Source organism: Octopus bimaculoides, chromosome 14 (assembly GCF_046866305.1).
Source record: "Octopus bimaculoides isolate indiv1 chromosome 14, ASM4686630v1, whole genome shotgun sequence".
In the NCBI taxonomy this organism is placed as follows: Eukaryota; Metazoa; Mollusca; class Cephalopoda; order Octopoda; family Octopodidae; genus Octopus; species Octopus bimaculoides.
This window is the reverse complement of record NC_142941.1, coordinates 35,953,185-35,960,684: the sequence shown is the minus strand read 5'-3', so window position 1 is coordinate 35,960,684 and position 7,500 is coordinate 35,953,185. Positions and strand designations below refer to the sequence as shown.

General features: G+C 36.4%; 1 protein-coding gene across 8 annotated transcripts in view; it reads left to right on the top strand.

Moving 5' to 3' along the window:
* LOC106873930 (protocadherin-18) overlaps positions 1–7,500 on the top strand; it is a 178,535-nt gene that overhangs the window by 137,950 nt on the left and 33,085 nt on the right. The gene's annotated exons all lie outside the window — the stretch shown is intronic.

Here is a 7,500-nt window from a genome sequence, read left to right as displayed (position 1 = left end):
AGAGACACACACAGACACACACACATACTTATATATATGATGGACTTCCACACAGTTTTCAACCACCAAATTTACCCACAAAGATTAGTCATCCCAGGACTGTAGTAGAAGTCACCTGCCTTAGGTGCAGTGCTGTGCAATGGGACTGAACCCCAAAACTACATGGTTGCAAAGCCATCTTCTTACCCTTCTCAGATTTGGGCCCCTGTATCTAACACTACTTTCTACCTGGGCCCCTGATCACAAAGATAAATAAATAAATCCATACACAGCTCAAGAATAATGATTGCAAGCAAACTAGTGGACAGAATCACAAAAAAAAAAGAAAAAAAAAGAAAAAAAATCAGGAGAATAACAGTAATAGGCCTATCTCTCAACTACCATATTTGTACATTGCAGACAAACTAATGGACAGAAACAAAAAACAAACAAAAAAAATTGGTAGAATAACAATGATAGGTCTGTCAACTACCATACTTGTCCACGCAAACTGCTACTTTACATTTAAGTTATTCCTGCTATACCAGGAACATGGTGCAATAGGATTAACTGCTTAGCTAGTTTGTGCCTATGTTTTCATTTTTAAAAATTTTATTTATTGTTTCTTTTTTTTATTTCTGAATGTAATGACTTTATTTCGGAAGGTAATGACTTTGTTGGGATCACACATTTTGTTTAGACCCAAGTTATTTGACACAAATATATTGTAGTTTATTTTTCAGAGATAGTGTTGTTGTAAAATATCTAGATTTGAAAGATATTCTTCACATATCCATTTATGCCTTTTTTTTTTTATTTGTTTTATTTGTGAAACTTGATATGAAAATTTCTACCTATTATTTAGATTGGCATTGGGCCTTGTGCCTAGAGTAGAAAATATTGTTTAGATTGACATTATTTCCACTGGATACTAGTCTATCCTTTTCTGTTGATATCAAATTTTGTAATGTTCTGTATTTTTTGGGGTGGGGTGGGGGTGTATTATTTGTTGAGCACTAAATTTAGTGTTCACATTTCTCTATCAATGATGGGCTAAGTAATACAGTTTTTATTTGTATATATTTCATGTGAAGGATATAAGAATTAGTCTGATGTTGTTATAGAACATTCTCTGATAGTTCATGTTCTTACGGTATCAGGTCATCAACCATTAACGACATATGTAATACATTAATTATATGTGTCATTATACAGAAGAGGAAGAGTTTAAGTTACTGGTAACCTAATAGGTATGCGGTTTGAGTGTTCCAATTGATAAGCTACTGGGATCCAAGTTCACAATGAGGTCTGAAGTTGTGGTTGCCACCATCCAATAGGGAGAGATTCGGTGATCCGTAACCTACCTGTGAGTCAGTAGGTGTAATTCAAAGAAGAGGAAAACAAAATCAAGGCAGGACAAGCTTATTAATTCATTTAAATTGGTATAATGGTAAAAGAAAGTAAGCAAAAATAAAATAAAAATGATATAATAGTGTCTTATAGCTGTTTCTGGATATCCCAGGTAATGGATCAATGTGTTGATCCACATTTCCATATACTGTGTATTCCATCATTGGAGACAGAATATAAAGTGTATAAGTAAGAGAATAAGAAATTTTAACAACTCCATTTTGTCTTCTTCATCATCATCATCCTCATTTAATGCCTGTTTTGAACACTGGCATGGGTTGCACTCTTTGACAGGAGCTGGTGAACCAGAAGACTGCACCAAACTCTATTGTTTGCTTTGGCATGGATTCTGTAACAACACCCTTCCTAATGCCATTCACTTTTCCAAGTATACTGGATATTTTTTACATGGCTGTAGCACCTGCAAGGACACCAAGTCACTTGCAAGACAAGACCCCTCAACTGAGTGGGGATAGTACTGAGGGAGATGGCTTTGTGCCAGGTGATGAGTTAGAGTATGATAAAGGTAAATGGGTGTCATGCTGGCGAGAGAGAGAGAGAGGTGATGGTGAAGAAGTTGTATCCTGGCACACCCTCAGTGGTAAAGAGGATTAGATAGAATGAATGGGCAAATAAGTTTATGAGAGTGTGAAAGGTCAGTGGGAAATAGAGAAAAATGGTGTGAGTGGTAAACACCAGTAGAAGTAATTCATTTTAATTATTGTTTGAAATATTTTTTTAGGATATAACCAGCATTCTCTTGTTAAAATATACTTGATATACTTTTTTTATTGTTATTATTAGTATCAGTCAGAAGTGGTGAGATGGCAGAATCGTTAGCACGCTGGGCAAAATACTTTATGGCATTTCATCAGTCTTTACGTTCAGAGTTCACATTCTACCGAGTTGACTTCACCTTTTATCCTTTTGGGGGTCAATAAAATAAGTACCAGCTGATCACTGGAGGTTGATGTAATTGACATACCCTATCCCTCAAAATTGCTTGCCTTGTGCCAAAATTTGAAGCCATTAGTACCAGTCAAATACTGGAGTAAACGATATTGACTGACCTTTTCCCTTAAAAAATTTGTATGTCCCTCTGCCTAAATCAGAAGCAGTTATTACTTAGAGACATAGCCAGATAGTTTTAATGCTCTTAATTACTGATTAAATTTGAAAATGAGTTATGATAGATATTGCACTTACCAATTTTTAGCGGAACATTGCCAGTGTTGGTGGGGTGGTGGATGAAAGGGGTGATATTTATTGGTGGCAATGATGTTGGTGTTATAGAATTTTGATTAAAGATAGTGCAAGACTGGTTGAAAAGGAGGGGATGTTCTCTTTCTTTTTTTTTTTTATGGCGAAATTGGAAGTCAGTAAATATAGTAAGTCTGTATTGATTGATCATTGATAGTGTACTTCTTAAGTTTGTAGATATGTCTGTGCATATATATTCATATTTGTTTGTGTTATGTATAAATATATATGTATGTGTCTGTGTGGTTATGTGTACATCTGTATAGATGTACTTATACATATCTGAATACGTGTGTGTTTATGCACATACATATATACATACATACATACACGTATATATATATATGTATAAGTATGTGTCTGTATGCACCAAAATTCTATTTTTAATTCTCTGTGAGGTACATTTCCTGGTTCTCACTTCCTTGAAATAGTTCCTGTGTGTTTAAGCATTGATCAGTTTTGATGCCATTGTTTCCAACTGTTAAGGAGGTGAGCTGGCTGAATCATTAGCTTGCTACACAAAATACTTAACAGCGTTTCATTTGGCTTTATGTTCTGAATTTGAATGCTGTTGAGGTCAACTTTGCCTTTCATCATTTCAGGGTCAATAAAATGACAGTTGAGCACTGAGGCCAATGTAATCAACTAGCCTTCTCCTCACAGAATTTCAAGTCTTTTCAAAAGCTGTTCTGTCAGATAGATATAAGAATAACCCTTAGACACATGACCTGAAATACTTGATGGACTTAGTTAACCCACTGGAATTTCAAAATTTGTTGATGAAATAAATCCTTACAGGCATAACTGTATGGTTAAGACCTTACTTTGAAACTGTATGGTTTTGGGTTCAGTTTCACTGCACAGCACCTACTTAAATAGCCCTGGGCTGACTAATGCTTTGTGAATGAATTTGGTTGATGGAACCTGTGTGGAATTCCATATATATATATATATATATATATATAGACATCGTTGAAATTTATAGAAAGATAAAAGACGAAGACAGGTATATGAACAACAGGTAGGTGTATTAGTTTGAGAAAATGAAAGTCTTTTATATTTCAAGCCTACACTCTTCAACAGAAAGGAATAAGAGAAAATAAACAGAGCAAAAATGAAAAAACTTGTTGAATGATTAGAAAAAAGTTTGAAAGAAGAGGTTGAAAGAAAGGGAGATAATAAAGTGCTAGTGATCCCAAGTGAAGGTGTGCATGTGTGTGTATATGAGAATAGTGTGCATGAATAGGGGCTAGTGACTCTGATGTGTGTGAATGTGTGGATGATGGTGTGTGGTTTGGGTACTGGGAAGTGGTCAGTGCTAGAGTGTGTGGAGTGATTTGGTGTGGGGTGTGAGAGTGGGGGTAGGTGTATGTGTGTGTATATATGTTGATATGTGGAAGTCTTTGTGTCTGTGAATGCTCTCTGCACTGCTGCTTGGCAACCAGTGTTGGTTTGTTTATGTTCCTGTGACTTAGTGGTTTGGCAAAGGAAACGAAAAGGATATGTACCAGATTTAATAAAAAAAAATTGAATACTGGGCTTTAATCTGTTCAACTAAAACCCTCGAAGGTGGTGCCCCAGTATGGCCACTGTTCAATGATTGAAGCAAGTAAAAGATAAAAGATACATGTGCAGATGCATAGACAACATTGACTGACAGAGGCCTTACAGCTGTAAATGAGTAGAACTGTAATCAAAGATATTCCACCCATGACTGTTGTGTCATATTTTCAGATATTGTAGCTATAGGATCATATTACCTAATGTGTTCCATTTATTTCACAATACATATATTTCAGGAAGATTTGGTTACTATTTTTAGCAAGAGAACTAATCCATGCAGAGATTTTTCATTGGCTCAGCTACAAAAATGTCTTAGTATACATGTGTACATGGTGTCGTGTTTATGCATGCATGTATGTGCACATTTGCATAAAGACATCTATGAGTGTCTGTACGTATACTTTCATGCATTCATATATGGCACCTAGGTGTGTGTTTGTGTGTTAATATTTGTATGTATTAGCATGTTTAGATTTATTTATTTCTCTCTCTATGTTTGTGTATGTGGGTTTCTGAATGGATGCATGAATGTGTAAATCTACAACATGACAATGCAATAAAATACTATATATACAGAAAATATTTCTTCCTTCTGGCATACAAAGGTATATTTTTCTGAATGTTGAATATGTATGGAATATTTAATTAAAATCTGTCAATTCAATGAACAAAGTTTCTTTCTTTTATATTTCTTTTATTGGACTGGAGGTAGAGCTTGTAACCATAGCTTTTGTAGGTTCTCTCTGACCAGTGAGAGTGATGCAGTTAATGTACTGCATTTGATGACATAAAAGACACATAGGCATATTAGATGCACCTCAATTTCAGTAGCACATATTCAGAAAAAAAACGTTTTCAAAAAATGTTTTTAAAGTATGTAACATAGGCCTAACTTCACATATAAGAGATCCAGGGGACTTTTTGAGACTCTCTTTTTTTTCTTATTTTGGAAAAAATATGCATCATTTATGCAATCAAATATGATACCTATTTAACAGTTGTGATTTGATGGCTGTGGGAAAGACATGGTAAGGGAAGGAAGGATTGTGTGTAAGGCTTTGCGCAACTTCTGAAGCTACAGTCATACTATGGATAGCAAAAGAAGTTGGGAAGTGTGAGTCAGTAGTACCTGAGTGTAAATAGCACCCGCAGTGACATTTGTTTACAGCAATCATGCAATAATGCCTGACAAAAGTTACTGAGGAGATCAGGCAAAGATGGCTGCGACTATCTGGCCACTGTGTGTGTCACCGAGATGGAAGCATCCAAATTAACCTTGTGGAACCCATTTCATGGTGATGTAGGAAGAGGAAAATGTCATTACACTTACATCAACAACTTGATTACAGACACTGGTCTGGAATGTATCTAGGACCTCGAGGCAGTGACAATGGACCAAGAGGCGTGGCAGGTGGACTTTGTTGTTGTGGATCAGGTTGGAACCCAGCCATAATAGTAATAATAATAATAATAGACATGGGGACACAAATACACACATGCGCATGCACGCGTGCGCGCGCACACACACACACACACACACACACACACACACCATGAGCCTCTTTCAGTTTCTGCCTATCAGATTCACTTACAAGGCTTAGGTCAATCAGAAGACACTTGCCCAAGGTGCTACACTGAATCTGAAACCATGTGGATAGGTGGCAAACACTTTAACCAGACAACCATGCCTTGCCTATAATATATACATTTCACATTCAAACATGCATATGTACACATACACACACATATAGTTCTACATACATCTATAAATGAATTGATTTGATATGTCAGTAGTGTATGCTGGACTCACAGTGTTTCAGATCTTGAGAAATACAGCCTCATCTAGGTGACCTGTCATTAGTCAATTAAATCTAGGCCTGTGTACTAGCAGCATTCTCTTAACTCCACTGATCACCTCCTTTCAGCCAATGCATTCTACAAGGGGGTTCTGAAAAGTTTCTGGCTCTGGATTAAAAAAAAAAAATACAAGTGGATCAGTTTATTAAGATTTTATCCAACATATTTCCCGCTCATATTCACATTCTTATTGCAGTGGTCTTTCAGTTTTTCTAAGCCCTGTAAAAAATCTTGGAAAGTTGGGCCTCCAACTAGGCATTTTCTGATACTCTAAAAGCCAGGAACTTTTCAGCATCCCTTCGTAGATGCATTCTCAGCAGTCCAGCCCCTATATTGACATTGATGGGTCTCCTTTTTCTCCATATGCCTTACTTAGAGAATGACCTGAGAATCCTCAACTGTAAACCTCCAGTGGGAAACACCTGTTTCTCCATTCATTCTTGTGGCAGTCCTCTCCAAACAGGGCTGAGTTAAATTGAATACGATTAGCTACTTTGTCTAAGGAACCAGTGTCTGGTTTCGACAAGCTTCCAACTTCATTTATGTGCTGCTGAAAGTAAACCATTGCAGCTGTACTTGGGCCTTTTCTTTCCCTCCTTGCAATGACTAGCTTTCTAGCTGGAGTGTTGATATTTTTACTGCCACTCCAAATACTCATACACACACACACACACACACACGAGAGGGAGGGAGGAAGAGAGAGAGAGTGAAATTATTCTTAGAGAAGAATGTTGTTGACAGTGACTACAAAGTTTTGACCAGCTAAGCCACTGTTGGACTATAACAGCATAGAGCAACCCATTAGATTAATGTAAAATTGTTTTTATTATAACTGAACATAAAAACGAACATTAATGCAGATGGATAGACAAACAGAACATGACAGTTGAAAGTTACCACTTGTGTTTTACCCCATCTTTTCATTATTCTTGCTAGATCCATCATCATCATCATCATCATCATTGTTAGAAATATGCCTCATTATTATCAATACCACCATTATGCTTTACTGTTGCCATTATTGTTGTCATAGTCGTCATCATTGACAGTAGCAGCATTGCATCATCATAATCATCATCGCTTTCTTCCTTTCTATCATTATCATCATTCAGATTTACTGCCTTCCTCATTCTAATCTTGTTGCATGGACATGAAATATTACCCCCCAACACCCCACCATCTTTTTTCCTCTACCCCCCACCACCATTTATCTCCTCTCTGTCTCCTGCTGCAATTTACTTATTTTGTTATCCAAAGGGGAAATGAAAAAAGGGTTTGAAATAATGTAGTTAGAATGAGTGCCTCTTGTATACTGAATCGCAGCACAAGAAAAGAAAAAAGGGTGGGAAAAAAAAAAACGACCAGTGGAGATTAAATCAAATTTATCGTAATCATTATATTTAATAAGACAAAGAAACAATGACTAGCTAG